Below are 19,200 nucleotides of genomic sequence, written 5' to 3' on the forward strand. Positions count from 1 at the left end.
GACCCTTGCATGATATTTGGGAGCTGCTCTAATGCCACCTTCTGGCTGGTACTAGAAAGACAAGGATCTGGCCGGGCACGGTGGCTCACACCTGTAATCCCAGCAGTTTGGCAGGCCAAGGCAGGCGGATCACCTGAGGTCAGGAGTTTGAGACCAGCCTGGCCAACATGGTGAAACCCTGTCTCTACAAAAAATGCAAAAATTAGCCGGGCATGATGGCACATGCCTGTAATCCCAGCTATTCGGGTGGCTGAGGCAGGAGAATCATTTGAACCCAGGAAGCAGAGTTTGCAGTGAGCTGAGATAGTGCCATTGCACTCCAGCCTGGGTGACAAAGCAAAACACTGTCTCAAAAAAAAAAAAAAAAGAAAAAGACGAGGACCTGATCATGGCTTCAGCCTGTCTGGCCCAGGCCAGAGGGTCCACCAATCCAGTTGTGCATTGTCTGGTTGGTTGGTTGATTGGTTGGTTTGCTCCCTGCCTCACTGCAGAAAGGACCTCAGGTAGCTTCTGAGGATGCACAATACACAACCAGAGCAGAAAAAAAGAGTTGGGGGAAAACAAGAAAGTAGCACAAGAGTGGGAGCACAGAGGATCCAGGAACAAGGTTAAAGTGCAGAACATAAGGATCTACTGTGGGGGAAACAGACCACAGACTCAGGATTTTTTTTTTTTTTTTGAGATGGAGTCTCACTCTGTCACCCCGGCTGGAGTGCAATGGCCTGATCTCTGCTCACTGCAACCTCCACCTCCCAGGTTCAAGCAATTCTCCTGCCTCAGCCTCCCAAGTAGCTGGGATTACAGGCACACACCACCACACCCAGCTAATTTTTATATTTTTAGTAGAGACAGGGTTTCACCTTGTTGGCCAGGCCGGTCTTGAACTCCTGACCTCAGGTGATCTGCCCGCCTTGGCCTCCGTGCTGGGATTATAGGCATGAGCTGCCATGCCCGGCCAGCATTTTTTTTTTTTCTAACTTCTTAATTTTTTTTTTATAAAGACCGGGGTCTCACTGTGTTGCCCAGGCTGGTCTCAAATTCCTGGACTCAAGCTATCCTCCCACCTCAGCCTCCCAAAGAGCTGGGATTACAGGTGTGAGCCACCCATGACTGGGTGATAACTCATCTTCGTTCTCAGCCTATCAGTTTTACATGTTCTCTTTATCAGTGATTCCACGCACACACATGCACACACATACATACACTCACCACCTCCTTCTGGAGCTCATGTTGAGATGTACAGGGGAGGGAGACCCTTGTAACACAGATTTGAAAAATGATTCAGACATACATCTTGAAAACAAGGAGAGGCCGGGCGCAGTGGCTCATTCCTATAATCCCAGCACTTTGGGAGGCTGAGGCAGGAGAATCACCTGAGCCCAGGAACTTGAGACCAGCCTAGGCAACATAGTGAGACCTTGTCTCTACAAAAATTTAAAAAGTTAGCTGGGTGCAATGGTGTGTGCCTGTAGTCCCAGCTACTCGGGAGGCTGAGGCGGGAGGATCATTTGAACCTGGAAGTCAGGGCTGCAGTGAGCTGTGACCAGGCCACTGCACTCCAGCCTGGGCAATGGAGTGAGAACATTTCTCAAAACACAAAACAAAACAAACAGGGAGAGTTTCAGTAAACAAAATAAGGTATTTGTGTGAAAAAAGATTCAGATACACATTTGAAAGGACAGTATTCTTTTGGAAGAAAAAGGGAACATGATTCTGAAGGAGTGAAACATGAAGGATATTTCTGTTGGTTGAGCCTGTAACTTTTGGACCATGTGGCATGGCGTTCTTTTGCTATGAGGGGCTGTATTCCCTCATCACTATACTTTTGCCACACATTGGCTCTAAGCTTCCTAGCAGGTGGTGTGAAAAAGGAAATGTGTCCACTTACACAATGTCCAAAGTCTAGGGAGGATGACAAACCAATTGCTTAGGAGAAGCAGGATGCTGGTACTGAGATAGGAATAAGGTGCCCCTGGGCCCAGTGGAGGGTTCCAGGGGAAGATGACAGAGCCGAGGGTGAAGAATGCCCTTGGTGACAGCCTTCCCATCACACCAATCCCAAGACAGTACACCACTTCCAAGGAGACCAAGACCATGGGGGCTGCATGGCCCACTCTCTGCTGGCCTAGCCCTACCCCTGGAGATGTTTAGACTATCAAGACACAGACCCTATCTCTACAAAAACAGCAATAATAATAATTAGCAGGCGTGGTGGCATACACCTGTATTCCCAGCTAATTGGGAGGCTGAGGTGGGAGGATCACTTCAGCCCGGGAGGTTAAGGCTGCAGTAAGCCATGATCACACCACTGCACTCCAGCCTGAGTGACAGAGTGAGATCTTGTCAAAAAAAAAACAAAAAACAAAAAACAAAAACAAACACACACACACACACACACACACACACTCACACACACACACACAAAACAGTCAAGAGGGTTGTTTCCCCTTCACAGGGATTTGATTTTCTGATTTATGGGGCTCTGTGAGTACTCTGAGTTTGTGGTCCCTGTGGAAGCCTGGGAACTGAGTGTTTCTCTTAAGCCCTGAGCTGTATTCATCTGCCTTCTAGCATCACTAGCTCCAGGGCTCCTCCCTGGAATGGAGGCCTCTGTAACCCTGCCTGGGTGGTCCTGATCTCAGGCCACTGTGCCAGGCCCCGGTGAGGGTCTCAGCCCCGTAACCACTGAGTCACTGTCTCAGGCTCCGGATTCCTTCCAGGCTGTGGTGAGGTCCATCTGTTTTGGTTTGGCTGAGGTGGTTGAAATGAGCAGGACTGCTCCAACCAGCTCATGGAAGGGGAAGTGGATGGCACAAGCACAGGCAGGGCAGCCAGGGAGCAGAGATTCTCTCGACACCCCAAAATCTCCAAATCAGGGTTCCTTGGGATGCAAATGACAAAAATCCCAAGCTAACCTCAAGCAAAAGAAGGAAGAGGAGGAGGTATTGGCTGATGCTGGCTTCAGGTACTGCTGGATCCAGCACTCCATCTTGCTTTCCTCATCTGCTTCCTCCCTGCTCATTCAACCTCTGACTCAACCCCATCCTCTCAGCTGCCAGTGAGCAGATTTTCTCTTCTTATCAGTTCTAACCATGGTCCCAGCCAGACATAAGTCTCACTGAGCCAGATGAGGTACCCGGCCCTGCTCTGAACCAATCACCACAGCCAGGGGGAAAGAATTACACTGATTGGCTAGGTCTGTGTCTCCACTCAATTCTAGGCAACTCAGTCCCCTAGACTAAGGTTTTAGGAGTTCCTTAGGGAAAATAGACGTCCAGAAGAGAGGCCAATAGGCAGAGAAATATCCATCGTTTCTATCCAGGAAGCCCAGTACCACTGGGGTCCCAGAAACCAGAGCTGGGGAGATGGTGGGGGGCTGAGGTGGGCCCTGCAGGGCTATGGCGTTCTGCTTCTCTCCTTTCTTTGGTGGCCCCTTGTATTTCCCCTCCTAGTTCCTAGTCTGCCCATATGGAGACTCAACCCACCCCAGGGCCAGGTGACACAAGCTCATGGAGTCAGTCCATCTGGCTTTGAACCCTGGCTCTGTGTTTCTTAGCTGAGGGACTTGGGACACTTCATCCATCTGAATCTCATTGTCCTCCCCTGTGAAGTGGGCCAAGGATAGGGCCAGCCTCCTGGGTGGTGGCTGCCAGAGCTTCATGAGATAAGGCATTAAGAACACTTAGCAGAAGCTGCTGTGGAAAACAGTCTGGCGGTTCCTCAAAAAGTTAAACATAGAATTACCATATGATCCAGCAATTCCACTCTTGGCTATAGACCCAAAATAATGAAAGCAGGGACTCAAACAGATATCTGCACACCATTACTCATAGCAGCATTAGTTACAACAGCGAGAAGGTGGAAACAACTCAAGGTTACCAACAGATGAATGGACAGACACAATGTGCTAATATTGACAGGATACCCCCAATATGGCATCTTGGCTTTTTTTTTTTTTTTTTTTTTTTTTTAAGAAGCAGTCTTGCTCTGTCACCCAGGCTGGATTGCAATGGCACAATCTCAGCTCATTGCAACCTCCACCTCCCTGGTTCAAGTGATTCTCCTGCCTCAGCCTCCCAAGAAGCTGAGATTACAGGTGGTCGCCACCATGCCCAGCTAATTTTTTGTATTTTTAGTAGAAACGGGGTTTCACCATGTTGCCTAGATTGGTCTCAAACTTCTGACCTTATGATCCGCCTGCCTCGGGCTCCCAAAGTGCTGGGATCACAGGCGTAAGCCACTGCGCCAGGCCCATCTTGGTATATTGACTATTTCAAGCTGAAGGAACTTGAGAAATGGCATGTGTAGGAAAGACTTTCTGACCTTCCCCTGATGGGACCTGAGGTCATAAAACCCACTTGTGAGAGGTGCCCACTCCCTACCTGGAGGAAAGGAGACTCCTAAACTCGAAGACAAAAGGATGTCAAGAGGAATCTGAATGAAAAGGCCTCGGTAAATTTCCCCCAGCTGATTACACTCAGCTCTTTGTCCCATCCCATTCTTCCATGACTTTCTGCTCTTCGTCGAACCTGCCATAAAACCAGCCTGGGCAACACAGTGAGACCTCCATCTCTACAAAAACACAAAAATTAGCTGAGTGTGGTGGCACGCACCTGTAGTCCCAGCCACTCGGGAGGCTGAGATGGGAGGATCACTCTAGCCCAGAAATTCAAGGCTGTGGTGAACCATGAGCAAGCTACTGCACTCCAGCAGACAACAGAGCAAGACTCTGTCTCAAAAACAAAAAATAAAAAAACCTAGCATACAAATATTCAGGTTTAATGGCTTCTTTGGGTCTTCATTTCTTTATGAAAGCTCCTGTATTACATAGTACTTACATAAAACTCAAATGAAATAAATTTGTATGCTTTTCTCTCTCTTTTTTTTTTTTGAGATGCAGTCTTGCTCTGTTGTCCAGGCTGGAGTGCAGTGGCACAGTCTCAGCTCACTGCAAACTCTGTCTCCCAGATTCAAGCAATTCTCCTGCCTCAGCCTCCTGAGCAGCCGGGACTATTGGCACAAATACATCACAATGCCTGGCTAATTTTTGTACTTTTAGTAGAGACAGGGTTTCACCATGTTGGCCAGGCTGGTCTTGAACTCCCAACCTTGTGATCTGCTCGCCTCGGCCTCCCAAAGTGCTGGGATTACAGGTGTAAGCCACTGAGCCTGGCCCTATTTTTTTGGGACAGAGTCTTGTTCTGTCACCCAGGCTGGAGTGTGGTGGTGTGATCTTGGCTCACTGCAGCTTCCGCCTCCTGGGTTCAAGAGATTCCCCTGCTTCAGCCTCCCGAGTAGCTGAGACTACAGGCGCCTGCCACCACATCTGGCTAATTTTTTATATTTTTGGTACAGACAGGGTTTCACCATATTGGCCAGGCTGGTCTTGAACTCCTGACCTCAAGTGATCCCCCTGCCTTGGCCTCCCAAAGTGCTGGGATTACAGGAATGAGCCACTGTGCCCAGCCAGTCTCTTATCTTTTCTATATATGTACACACACACACACACACACACACCATATATAAATTCATCAAGGTTCTCCGGAAAGACAGAGCTAGTAGGATACATGTGTGTCTGTGTGTGTGTCTGTGTGTGTGTGTGTGTATCTATCTATCTATCTATCTATCTATCTATCTATCTATCTATCTATCTATATATCTGTACATATATCTATATCTATCTATATATCTATATATGAGTTTATTAGAAAGAATTGACTCACACCATCACAAGGTGAAGTCCCACAATAGGTCACCTGCAAGCCGAGGAGTAAGGAAGCCAGTAGTGGCTCACTCTGAGTCCGAAAGCTTCAAAAGTAGGGAAGCCGACAGTGCAGCCTTCAGTCTGTGGCCAAAGGTCCGAGAATCCCCAGCAAACCACTGGTGTTATAAGCCCCACCCGGAGTCCAAAGGCAGAAGAACGTGCAGTCTCATGTCCAAGGGCAGGAAGCATCCAGCCTGGGAGAAAGATGAAAGCCAGAAGACTCAGCAAGTCGGTGTATCTCACCTTCTTCCGTCTGCTTTGAGATTGAAGGTGAGTCGTCTTCTCCCAGTCCCCTGACTCAAATGTCAGTCTCCTGGCAACACCCTCACAGACACACTCAGAAACAATACTCTATCAGCTATCTACGCATCCTTCAATCCAATCAAGTTGACATCCAATATTAACCATACGTGTGTGTGTGTGTGTGTGTGTGTGTGTATAGCATCTTTTAAAAAAACAGAATGTAGCACAGAGGCTGGCACGTGGAACCCGCAGTGCTATGTACAGTAGCTGTGATGAGTTTTGATGGCTCTGCTTATATACTTTTGGCATTTGCTCTTGCTGTTCAGGTGACCAACTGTCCCCATTTCCTGGGATGCAGGACTTTCAGTTTAAAAATCAGGAAAGTCCTGGGTGAGGCGGAGTGCTTGGTCACCTGGCCCGCTGCTCAATTCTCTTGGTTTCCCAATTCCACAACTCAGCAGGATATTGGTTTGGTTCAGCTCATTTTTCCTAGCCAAGCCACTCAGGTCACTAACAGACCTGCAAGGGTGTCCTTGGGGCAGGGGCTCGCCCCTGGTAGGAGGCCTAGGGTCACTTGGTTGGGGGGCACTTTGAATGGCCTGTGGGTGAAGCAGAAGCAGAATGGCTTCAGGGTAAGACTCCACCTGGGCAGGTAGGTGGCCACTGACCTCAAAGCCAGCACTTTGGAAAGCAGCCCAGTGGTGACAGCAGGAGGATCTCAGGCTTTCAATCTGCCCGGCTCAAGCCTGTGTTCCTCAGCCAGACACGGTGGCACCTGCCTGTGGTCCCATCTACTTTGGAGGCTGAGGCAGGAGGATCACTTGAGGCCAGTTAGAGACCAGCCTGGGCAACATGGGGACACCCCGTCTCTACAAAATGTTTGTAAAAATTATCTGAGAATGGTGGTGCACACCTGTACTCCCTACTACTGGGGAGGCTGAGGTGGAAGGATGATAGGATCCCAGGAGTCTGGGACTGCGGTGAGCTGCTACACTCCAGTGTGGCAGGGCAGAGCAAGAGCTTGTCAAAAAAAAAAAAAAAAAAAAAAAAAAGCCAGGTGTGGTGGCTCACGCCTGTAATCTCAGCACTGGGAAGCTGAGGCCAGCAGATCACTTGAGGCCAGGAGTTCCAGACCAGACTGGCCAACATGGCGAAACCTTGTCTCTACTAAAAACATAAAAATTAGCTGAGCATGTTGGCAGATGCCTGTAATCCCAGCTACTCGGGAGGCTGAGGCAGGAAAATCGCTTGAACTCAGGAGGCAGAGGTTACAGTGAACCGAGATGGCGCCACTGCACTCCAGCCTGGGCAACACAGCAAGACCTCATCTCAAAAAAAAAAGAAAAGAAAAGAAAAGAAAAAGACTATGCTCCAATTCGTTTACCTGTCCCTTCCCCCACTCTCCTTTGCCCTGGTATCACAACTTTGCCCAGAAAGGACCCAGAGACCCCGCCCCTGTACTTGGGAGTGGCAGTGCCCTGGTGTGAGGGGGCGTCTTCCACTGACCACCCAACTGACCGCATCCTCTGGTCCCTACCGTACCCTGTGAGTTACAACAGTGACCACAGGGCCTGCTATGTGCAGGGTGCTCAACAGCCCTCACATAAGTGTCCCAACAGTCCTGGAAGGTCCTTCACAAGCGAGGAAACTGAGGCAGGAGCCGCGAGGTCACTCGCCTGTCTGTGACTGGGCCAGACTTGAACCTAGTCTGTCTGACTCCAGAGCACATGCTTTTCCGACTTCCTGCCCCCCAGAGTCATCCCCCCTCCGGAATCGAGGCTCTGGGACCCCAGTGCCTCAGGGAGGGGGCACCCTCCCCCCAACCACCGCCGAGGAGTGGGCGTTTCTACAGCCTCCTCCGTGGGTCTGCGACCCCCAGTGCGAGGGGAAGGCCGCTGTGGGCTCTGGAAATCCCCTCTTCCATGGTTGGGAGGTGAGGGGCTGAGGCGCAGCGCTGGACTGGGCCCAGGCCAGCTTCGCCCACACCTGGGATGGAGGCGGAGGCACTCCGGGTGTTCTGCAGGCGGGCCGCTTTCCCACGCCGCTGGCCCCTCACGTCGGCGCATCCTCATGGGATCCTCATGAGGGGTCCGTGAGGTGGGCTCCATTCTTACTCTCTCCCCTGGCAGGAGGCGAGCAGAGGCCCCGGACTCCACAGGTGGAGCGTGATGAGCAGCCAAGATGAGCTCAGGCAGCCTCTCCAAAGCAGGGGCGCTACCCCAGCCACCTCTGACGCCCCGGCCGCCTGCCCGCCCTCTCCGCCCCTGCCCCTGCCAGGTCCCTAAGGCCATATCTCTGCCTCCTCCTCGGCCAGCTCAGCCCAGGCCGTCCCTCTCTACGCCCGCCAGGGGGAGTGCGAGCTCCTTGCAAAGACCTCAGGAGGCCGCGGGGAAGGTCTGGACAGGTCAGGCTGGGCGGGAAGCAGGTGGACCCGGAGCTGCTGGGAGACCGCCCAGCTTGACGTCCTGGTCCTGCCCAGGCCTCCCCAGGCCCCGGTCCTCCGCAGGCCTCAGTCCCCTTGTGTATAAAATGGGAAGCGGGGCCCTCGGGAGCAGAGCTGCTCACCTTTTAAGAGCATGTGAATCACCTGGGAATCTTTTTTAAAGGCAGATTCTGATGCAGTGGGTCTGGGGTGGGGCCTGGGAAGCCGCATTTCTAATGAGCTCCCAGATGAGGTCCATGTTGCTGGATTCTGGATTCATCTCTCTCTCTCTCTCTCTCTCTCTCTCTCTCTCTCTCTCTCTCTCTGTCTTACTGAGACGGAGTTTCACTCTGTCGCCCAGGCTGCAGTGCACTGGCGCGATCTCGGCTCATTGCAACCTCCTGGGTTCAAGTGATTCTCCTCCCTCAGCCTCCCAAGTAGCTGTTATTACAGGCGCCTGCCACCATGCCCGGCTAATTTTTGTATTTTTAGTAGAGATGGGATTTCAGTATGTTGGTTAGGCTGGTCTTGAATTCTTGACTTCAGGTGACCCACCCGCTTCAGCCTCCCAAAGTGCTGAGATTACAGGCGTGAGCCACCGCGCCTGGCTTCTGGATTCATCTCTAAGGGACGTGCCAGCTTCGATGACAATTTGGTTTTTTGGGTGGAACGAGGAAGACCTGCCTGTGTCCCAAACCCTTCTGAAGAAGTGGCTGTTCATGTGGTCATTAACTTATTCCCTCATTCATTCATTCAACAAGCATCCTGTGAGTCTCTCTCTGTACCAGGTCCCTGCCTGGTGCCAGGGATATAGAAATCCTATAGAAAAGATCTTGTCCTGCCCTTGAGGAACTCATGGACACAAGAACCAGAGATTAGCACCCAATGCGTGATCAGTGCTGGGGGGGAAAGGAGCCCAGGGCAGAGGCGTGAGAAAACCAGTGGAGCCCCTCACTAGACATGTGGGGAGGTCAGGGAAGACTTTTGGGGGAGAAGACCCCTCCCCCTCCTTTGTTTTTTATTTTTGAGGAAAGATCCCTCTCTGTCACCCAGCAATCACTACTCGCTGCATTCTCAACCTCCCAGGCTCAAGTTCAGACTCCTGAGTAGCTGAGATTACAGGTGAGTGCCACCACACCCGGCTAATGTAAATTTTTTTTTTTTAGACACAGGGTCTCACAATGTTGCCCAAGCTGGTCTCAAATTCCTGAGCTCAAGGGATCCTTCTGCCTCGGTCTCTTAAAGTGTTGGGATTACAGGTGTGGGCTCTACCTCCTCTTGATGAATGGGCAGAAGAGCACCAGGCAAAGGGGAGGGGAGGGAAAGGGTTTTCCAGCAGAGGAATGGGCATATGTGAGGCCCTGAGCAGAGAAAGGCCGGGGGTAAAGTGGTTATGCAGTGAGAGGGGCCGCACACAGACACACAAGAACACATAAACCCCTCATACAAAGCAAACACACAAATACAACAGCACATACACACACCCCCTCAGCGGTGCAGATGTGGGTAGGAAGCTGCACCCTGAAAGAGAGGAGAGTTCTTATTCTGGAACTTCAATGAGCTCTGACTGGAGTGGGTTGTTGTAGGATGGTTTCCTTAGCAACCCCCTGCTTTCCTCCTTCAATACTCTGCAAGGAGGGCTTCCAGGGCTCCTTCAGCTCCATGGCTGAGGCTCCCCTGACTGCCCAACTCCAGAGTTTACTCCCACCCCATCTCCCTTCTCCACTCCCATCCTCAACTCTGGTCCCCCAGCTCTGAAGAACTGATCCCAGGGAGTGTCCTGTCACATACAGGCCCACACCCATTCCCACCCCTCTCTGCCCCAGTCGCTACCTGCTTTTCCCTACCTCTGGCCCCATGCTATCCCTCCAGCAACTTTGAGGGGCAGGTCTGATTTGCCCCTTTGTTTTTGTTTTTGTTTTTGGGATGGGGTCTTGCTCTGTCACCCAAGCTGGAGTGCAGTGGTGTGATCTGGGCTCACTGCAACCTCTGCCTCCCAGATTCTAGCAATTCTCCTGCCTTAGCCTCCCAAGTAGCTGGGACTACAGGCTTGTGCCCACCACGCCTGGCTAATTTTTGTATTTTTAGTAGAGATGGGATTTCGTCATGTTGGCCACTCTGGTCTTGAACTCATGACCTCAGGGGATCCACCCGCCTCGGCCTCTCAAAGTGTTGAAATTACAAGCCTAAGCCACTGCGCCTGGTCTAGGCCACTGGTCTTACTGTTTGTTTTCTATTTGTCCCACTTACACTGTTACTTTTTTCTCCTTTCTTGCCTTCTCTTGCCAACCTACACCAACGTACCCAGCAAAAAATACTCTTCAAAAACAAAGGTGGCCTCTTCTAGAAGATCTGATTTTATAAAAAGAAAAAGAAAAAAATTTTTTTAATTCAAGTGAAACCGAGACATTTCATACAAATAAAAATGGAAAGAATTTGTCATCAGCACATCCCCATCAAAGAATTAGCAAAGGGTGATTTTCAGATGGGAGAAAATGGATCCCAGGTGGAAACTTGGAGATTTAGGAGGAAATGAAGGCCAATGGAGGAGAAAATATTTGGTTAATCTAAACAAATATTGTCTGTGTAAAACAATAGTAATTAGATCTTGTGGAGTTTGAAATATATAAAGGATTCAAATAGCAGATGGTAACAGATGACAATAGCATTCAAGTCAGGAGGGGGTAAATGGAGTTTTAAGTGGTCTAAGCTTCCTGAATTTTCCTATGAGCAGTGAGAGTTCGTCTGTAGCAGACTTTAATAAGTCAAGGATACGCATTATAATCTTTAGGATAACCACTAAAAGAAAGGAGTACTAACAAATTAATAAAGCAATGACCTGGATTAATTAAAAGTACTATATCAGTCTGGGCTCAGTGGCTCACGCCTGAAATCTCAGCACTTTGGGAGGCCGAGGCAGGCAGATCGCTTGAGGTCAGCAGTTCAAGACCAGCCTGGTCAACAGAGTGAAACCCTGTCTCTATTCAAAATACAAAAACTAGCTGGGCATGATGGTGGGTGCCTGTAATCCCAGCTACTCAGGAGGCTGAGGCACGAAAATCGCTGGGAGACGGAGGTTGCAGTGAGCGAGAATGCACCACTGCACTCTAGTCTGGGTGACAGAGCAAGACTGTCAAAAAAAAAAAAAAAAAAAAAACACCAAAACAAACAAACAAAAAAACCCATATCAATTCAAAATAAGGTGAGAAAGGAGGGAAAAAATATTTTTAAAAGAAACTTCAGAGTAATTAAAATGTTCTTAAATTGGATGGTGGGCACACAGTGTCCCACTTCAACCTGATTCATATACGGCATGTGTATTAAATATTTTTTTTCCCCATCGCCTGCCCATCCCGAGGTGTCCTCAGCTCTCCCCAGCGCCAGCACCTCCAACTGAGCGCCCCGACCCCCTGCCGTCGTGACCCGTCTCGCCCACATGGTGGCGCTGCGGGGACGGCCCAGACTCTCCAGGTCCGAGGGCTGGGGACCGTCGCGGCAGGGAGGGGGCGGGTCGTCTTCGGGAACTGATTGATTTCTTCAGCTTCCCGCCGACAGCCTTACCAGGTGGCATCCGGAGCGCTCGCTCGCAGCAAGTCAGTCGCCCCAGTGGGTAGCTCCGGAGCACTCAGCGCCAACTGCCGGGCCGTTATTCACGCAGTGGTGCCGTCCAGCCCACATCGCCGCCCGGAGTCAAATGGGCTCGTGTCTCCCGGCGACAAGACTGGATTCCCAGAGCAGGCCTGGAGGGCTCTTACGGCATTTGTTAGGACAGGCTTGGGGCCTGCCTCCAGAGGCCCTTAGGTTTGGGTCCCTGGGGTAGTGCAAGCCGTGTTGACCCACCTCATCCTTTAAGGGAACTACAGAGGAGGGAGAAGGGTCTTGCCTGGGTCCCTCTGGGCTGAGGTTAGGTGTTTCTGATCTGTCTCTGAATGCTCCCACATGCAAGTCTGAGCAAGACACTCCATGGCTCCCTGTTGCCCTCAGGAGAAGGTCCAAGTCCCTAAGTCTGATTCCTGAGGTTCTTTACCACCCCCAACACCCAGTGCTCCATCTCACCTAATCCCTTCATTCCCTTCCACCTATCAGGCACTTTCTTAGCTCTGAGCTTTGCACATGCCATTCCCATTCACTCAAACACCTTTTCACTCCTTTTTCTTCTCGGCTAACTCTGACTCACCCTTCAGACCTATAGTTTAAATGCTGCCTCCTCCCGGAAGCCACCCCCCACCCCCCAGGCTTCCCTTTCTCAACATCACATGGAGTCTTGCTCTGTCACCTAAGCCGGAGTGCAGTGGCATGATCTCTGCTCACCGCAACCTCCGCCTCCCAGGTTCAAGAGATTCTCCTGCCTCAGCCTCCCAAGTAGCTGGGATTACAGGGGCGCACTGGCTAATTTTTGTATTTTTAGTAGAGACGAGGTTTCGCCATGTTGGCCAGGCTGGTCTCGAACTCCTGACCTCAAGTGATCCTTCTGCTTTGGCCTCCCAAAGTGTTGGGATGACAGGCATGAGCCACCACGCCCAGGCTTCACACTTGATTTTAATGATAGGTTTATTGCCTGCCTCCCTCATTGGACGGTGGCCTCAGGAGGGCAGGGGTCTGTCTGCCTGAGTCATTACTGCTCTCTCCGGGCCAGGACCATGCAGCACTCAGCAGGTGCTCCATAAATTGCTGTGCCATGAGCGAATGTTCGCAACAATGCATCTCCTGGTGGCGGGTGCTTGAGGGGTGTGCAAAGACGCTCTGTGGCCTGTGGGTAGGTGGAGGTGGCAGGGACGAGGCACAGTTACCACAGCCTGTCTAAAGAACCACTGGGCTTCTCTTGGACTCCTGCTGTCTGGAGAGACAAACCACAATGACTGGTGGTTGCCAGGCCCATCCCCAGCACCCAGAGGGTGGCTGGACACAGGCTGACCTCAAGCGGCACCAGAAAGAGGTGTGAGCGTGTCTGTCCCTTCACCCAGCCCTGTCTGGCCTCCTCCCTGTGCACGCGGTCACCTCCCAGACTTGATGCCCAGCCTTCATGCCCAGCTGATGATGGACATCGCCTCAAACATCCTCCAGCATCCTAAAGTCATCTGAATTCTCATCTTCCTCAAATTGCTTCCCTTTCTGGTTCCCCATCTCAGGAATGGCTCCACCATCTCTCAAGCCACCAGCCCGTTTTCCTCCCTCTACCATCACCCACCCATCACCAAAGTCTGGTCTCTGATTGAGGACCCCACCGTCTGCTTTGCTGATCTCTCCAGGGTTCTGGGAATAACACCTTTTGTCCACCTCTGAGCCCTCCTGAGCCCCATATCACAGCCAGGCTTACCTACTTTCAGTTCCCCGAATGAGCTGAGCCTGCTTTCTGCTCCTGGCCTCTGTCTGGCTGTTCCCTCAGCCTGGCCTCCCCGTTTTTATCTGGGGAATGTGTGTGCATCCCTGAGGTTTCTGCTTAGACATCCCTTCTTCCAGGAAGTCCTCCCTGATTGGGTGACCCTCCTTGGGGCACCCATGGTCACCTGGACTTTCCTGGTCTCTGCCCTCATCACACTGTGTTGCTGTTGCCTGTCATCTGTCTCGTTGTTGCCAAATCTGGGGTCAGCGTTTGGTCCTCAGCACACACAGCTGCTCAGCCTTGCCTGACCCAGCCAGCCATGCCCTCCTTGATGAACGCCCTCCTCCCATGACTTCCAGGTCACTGCTGTCTCTGAGTTCTCCTCCTGTTGGCTGGCTGCTCCTACTCAGTTCTTGGCCGGTTCTTCCTCATCTCCTGCCCCTAATGTTGGTGTCTCCCAGGACTGGGCCCTGGGAACTCTCCTCTCCTCTGTCTACTCTCCTTCCCTTTGTGCCGGCCTTCAGATGCTTGGGTTTCAATCCCATTTGCATGCCGACAGCCCCTGAATTCTATCTTCAGCCTGAACCTGTCCTCCGGTTGCTCCTCACCTCTCCACTCAATGTCTAATGGATGCCTCCAGCCCAGCAAATTCACATCAAGCTCTTGGCTCGAACCCCTTCCTCCACTGACTCCTCTTCTGGGACCCTCATCCTTCTGTTCAGGAAGCCAAAAAGCTTGGTGTCATCTTTCAGTCCTTTTCCTCACCCCACATCCAATCTGTCAGGAAAGCCAATGACCACCTTCAACGTACACCAGAACTCCACCCCTTCTCGTCACCTCGCCTGGACCACCTGGTCCAAGATCTCTGGTTAAGGCAAATGCAGTGGCCTCCTGGCCCCATCACTGCTTCAGCCCTGGCCCCCTGCAGTCTATTCCCAACTGGCGCCTGGCCTGGAAGTGAGGCCACGTTCACCCTCAGGCCCCACCTCACTTGTAGTAACAGCCAAGCCCTTTCCTGCCTATGAGACCCTCGGGGGCTGACCTGCTCTTCCACCACTGCTGGCCTCACAGCCTTTGCACTGTCTGTTCCCTCTCCCTTTGACACTCCCCCCATTATATCTGCACAGCGCCCTCCTTTTTGCTCTCAGATCTCTACTCAGGGAGGTCTCCCCTGGACAATCTGCATGCAAATCAGGTCTCCGGTACTTCCCATCTTAGACATGTTTTTATATGTTCCTTATCTCTCTCCTCCACTAGAAATAAGTCTGTGAGAGCAGGAATTTCTTTCTCCTGTGTTACCTGCTGTATTTTTAGTATCTAGAATGGTACCTGGCGTATAGTACACCCAGATACATATTTGCTAAATAAATGAATGAATGAACAAGTGCCTCCTTCACCAGACAGTGAAGATTAAAATGGCAGACCCATGATTGTACTCACCACCATAGCCCAAGTACTTGAGCCTAATCAGGGCTCAGGAAATACTTGTTGAAAGCATAGGTGGATGGATGGATGGATGGATGGACAGATGGATAAACTATCCCTAAGGGTTGCTACTCAGACAGGTACCTGGCCCAACTTTGCAGGAAGAGACAGGTCTGTCCACCCTGGCGATGCCTGAGCCCCAGAGTCTCCTAGGGGCAACTGAGACATGAGGTCTCAGCTCCTGGCCACCCCATAGGACTTCCCCAGGTTCCAGAGGGTTTGCAATGCTTGTTCCTGGCAGCAAGACAGGAAACTGCTACAGTATGCTACAGTGATCCAAAACTTCAGTTCTTGTGCCCTTTAACACAACATTTTTGCTTCAGAGAATCTTTTTGACTAAAAGGCTAGCAACAGTGCACAGAGTTAGAACTGCATGTTGGAGGGTCACAGCAGCATGGCTGGTAATCACCTAGAGAAGGGAGCAGCCTGGATGCCCAATCGTAGGGGACCGCCTGGGTGCAGGGTAGCACAGCCTGCCACGTGGTGCTTGGTGGCCAATACAAAGATCAAAGAGGATGGATCCAGGTGCTGAGATGGGAAGACACAGGGGGAGTTGCTAAGTGACAGAAGCATGTCACGGAATCATCGTGTGGAATGAGCTATGTGTGGTGTGAACAATGAAGCCTGTGGGTGTGTGTGTGCCCATGTGTACACGTCTGTGTGCATTGGAAAGGGGCTGGACTCACACTCACCCACCTCCTAATCAGGTCACCCCTGGATGGGGAGCAGGATTTGAAAGGACACTTTCACTGACTGGCCTAGATACTTTTTTTTTTTTTTTTTTTGAGATGGAGTTTCACTCTTGTAGCCCAGCCTAGAGTGCAATGGCATACTCTCAGCTCACTGCAACATCTGCCTCCCAGGTTCAAGCGATTCTCCTGCCTCAGCCTCCCTAGTAGCTGGGATCACAAGTGTGTGCCACCACTCCCAGCTAATATTTGTATTTTTAGTAGAGATAGGATTTCACCACATTGGCCAGGCTGATCTCAAACTCCTGACCTCAGGTGATCTGCCTGCCTCAGTCTCCCAAAGTGCTGGGATTACAGGCATGAACCACCATGCCCAGCCCTTTCCTTCTTTCTTTCTCTCTTTCTTTCTTTTTTGAGACAGGGTCTCACTTTGTCACCCAGGCTAGAGTGCAGTGGTGTGATCTCAGCTCACTGCAGCCTTGACCTCCCAGGCTCAAGCAATCCTCCCTGCACCTCAGTCTCCTGAGTAGCTGGGACTAAAGGTGCACATCACTTTGCTCGACTAATTTTTGTATTTTTGGTAGAGAAGGGGTCTTGCTATGTTGCCCAGGCTGGTCTCAACCTCTTGAGCTCAATGTATCTGCCCGCCTCGGCCTCCTAAGGTGCTTGGATAAGCGCCTAGCCATTTTTTTTTCTTTTCTTGATACAGTGGCTCACTTTGTTGCCCAGGCTGGAGTTTGGTGGTGTGATCATGGCTCACTGCAGCCTTGACCTCCTGGACCAAAGAAATCCACCCACCTCAGCAGCCTCCTGAGTGGCTGGGACTACAAGTGCATGCCACCACACCTGCCCGACTCATTTTTTGTTTGTTGAGACAGGGTCTCATTAGATGGCCCAGGCTGGCTTTTTTGTTTGTTTGTTTGTTTTGTTTTTAAGAGACAGAGTCACCCAGGCCTTGGAATACAGTGGCACAATCATAGCTTCCTGTAACCTCGAACTCTTGGGTTCAAGGGATCCTCCTGCCTCAGCTAGCACACACCACATCTGAGGCTCACTTTTTTATTTTTGGTGCAGATGGGGTCTCACTATTTGCCTAGGCTGGTATTATTATCGTTATTTGGAGATGGAGTCTTGCTCTGTAACTCAGGCTAGAGTGCAACGGTGTGATCTCGGCTCACTGCAATCTCCGCCTCCCAGGTTCAAGTGATTCTCCTGCCTCAGCCTTCCGAGTAGCCAGAACTACAGGTATACATCACCACACCCAGCTAATTTTTGTATCTAGGCTGGTCTTGAACTCCTGGCCTCAAGCAATCCACCTGCCTCAGCTTCCCAAACTCTGGGATTACAGGCACGAACCAACACACAGGGCCTGTTTTCACATTTTTAAATGGTTGGGGGGAAAAAAGTCAAAATAATACTGTACTGTTTTATGACACAAGAAAATGACAGGAAATTCAAATTTCAGTGTCAACAAAGTTTTATTGGTAAACAGCCATGCTCATTCATTGACACACTGTCTATGGCTGCTTTTAAGCTACAGTGGCAGAGATGAGCAGTTGCATCCATGACTACATGGCCTGCAGCATCTAAAATACCACTGGGCCCTTTACAGAGTAAGTTTGCCAACCCTGACATGTAATACCTTGCTTGGGGTCAAACAGTAGCTCTGTGGCCTGTCTGGCTTTTTTTCTCTTGTGTCCACCTAGCCTAAATGCCCTCTCTGTCACTGGGAAATTAGCCACCCTAAAGGATCCTTTCGAACCCTTCCCTCCACCAGGTGGGCTCACTTTGCTGATCCAGTCCCCTCCTGGCCGATGCCTCTGGTCCCTCCCCACCCTCCCGATCCCCATCTGAGTGGAGAGCCTCATGGGCAATGCCTGACTGATTCATCTCTGTGTCTCCAGCACTTGGCGTAGTCCCTGGTGAAAGTTTGCTGAATTGCATGAACTGCTGTCATTGCCGGGTTGGTGAAATGCTTCCAGGCTTCTTGAGGTTTATCCTGACTCACCACAAAACCTGAAAAAACCTGAAAACTATCCAAGAAGCATGGGGAAGGGTGGCTGGGGAGGGGGGTCAGGTGGAATGCAGAGAGCTGAGCTCATGTGGGGAGTTCTGATGACCTCAGGGGCTTCCCCGGGGCAAAATCACTCCCTGTGACCACAAAGAATAAAACTAGGATGACAGATTAGTTACTGAGTAAAATGGGTGTTGTTCACATGATGGATACGTAAGTATCCCTGACTTGACCACTAGGCAATCTATGCATATAACAAAATTGCACATGTACCTCATACATTTGTACAAATGGAAACTAAAAAGAAAAGCTAGGGCAGGGCGCAGTGGCTCACCTCTGTAATCCCAGCACTTTGGGAGGCCGAGGCAGGTGGATCACTTGATGTCAGGAGTTCAGGACCAGCCTGGCCAACATGGTGAAACCCCGTCTCTACTAAAAATACAAAAATTAGCCAGGCGTGGTGGCGTGTGCCTATAGTCCCAGCTACTCAGGAGGCTGAGGCAGGAGAATCACTTGAACCCAGGAGGTGGAGGTTGAAGTAAGCCGAGGTCGTGCCACTGCACTCCAGCCTTGGCAACAGAGCAAGACTCCGTCTCAAAAAAAAAAAAAAAAAAAAAAAGAAAGAAAGAAAGAAAAAGTCAAAAAGGAAAACCTAGGACCAGGATTGCCTGGAGGTAGGGAGTTCCCCATTTTGAGAGGTAAGCAAGCAGAGTTTAGATCAAGGATGTCATGGAGGAGATTGCTGCTCTGTTGGAGGGTTTACTGGATGAGCTCTCCAGTTGCTTCCAACCCAGAGCTCAGGAAGCCTGGGGTTCTCTTGGATGATGGCCAGGCCCTTGTGCCTCACCAAGGCCAAGCTCTGGGGGCTGGGAAAGGGGATGGAGAGCCCCATTCTTGCCAACTGCTGAAGATCCCACTCCATCCACACAAGCCTGTGTCTCATCCCTGTCTTGACCTCCTGCAATTATGTGCCTGCTACGGGAATCCTGGGGACAGCTTCCTGGAACACAAGGCAGGGCCGTGGGACCCAGCAGCCGAGACATCTCAAGTCCAGCCCCATAGTTCATCATGAAACTGATGATTTCCAGGAACTTTGAGGACCCCAGACCATCATCTCCGTCCACTCAGCCCTGGAAATCCCCTAACTCCAGGCATTTATTTATAGCTTGCCTCCTTTCCTGGAAAGGTTTGAGGTTGTTTAATGATAATTCCACCTCACATTTGCGTGGCACTAGGAGGAGGCCACAGGGCATTGTGGCT

Source organism: Rhinopithecus roxellana, chromosome 16 (assembly GCF_007565055.1).
Source record: "Rhinopithecus roxellana isolate Shanxi Qingling chromosome 16, ASM756505v1, whole genome shotgun sequence".
Classification (NCBI taxonomy): Eukaryota; Metazoa; Chordata; class Mammalia; order Primates; family Cercopithecidae; genus Rhinopithecus; species Rhinopithecus roxellana.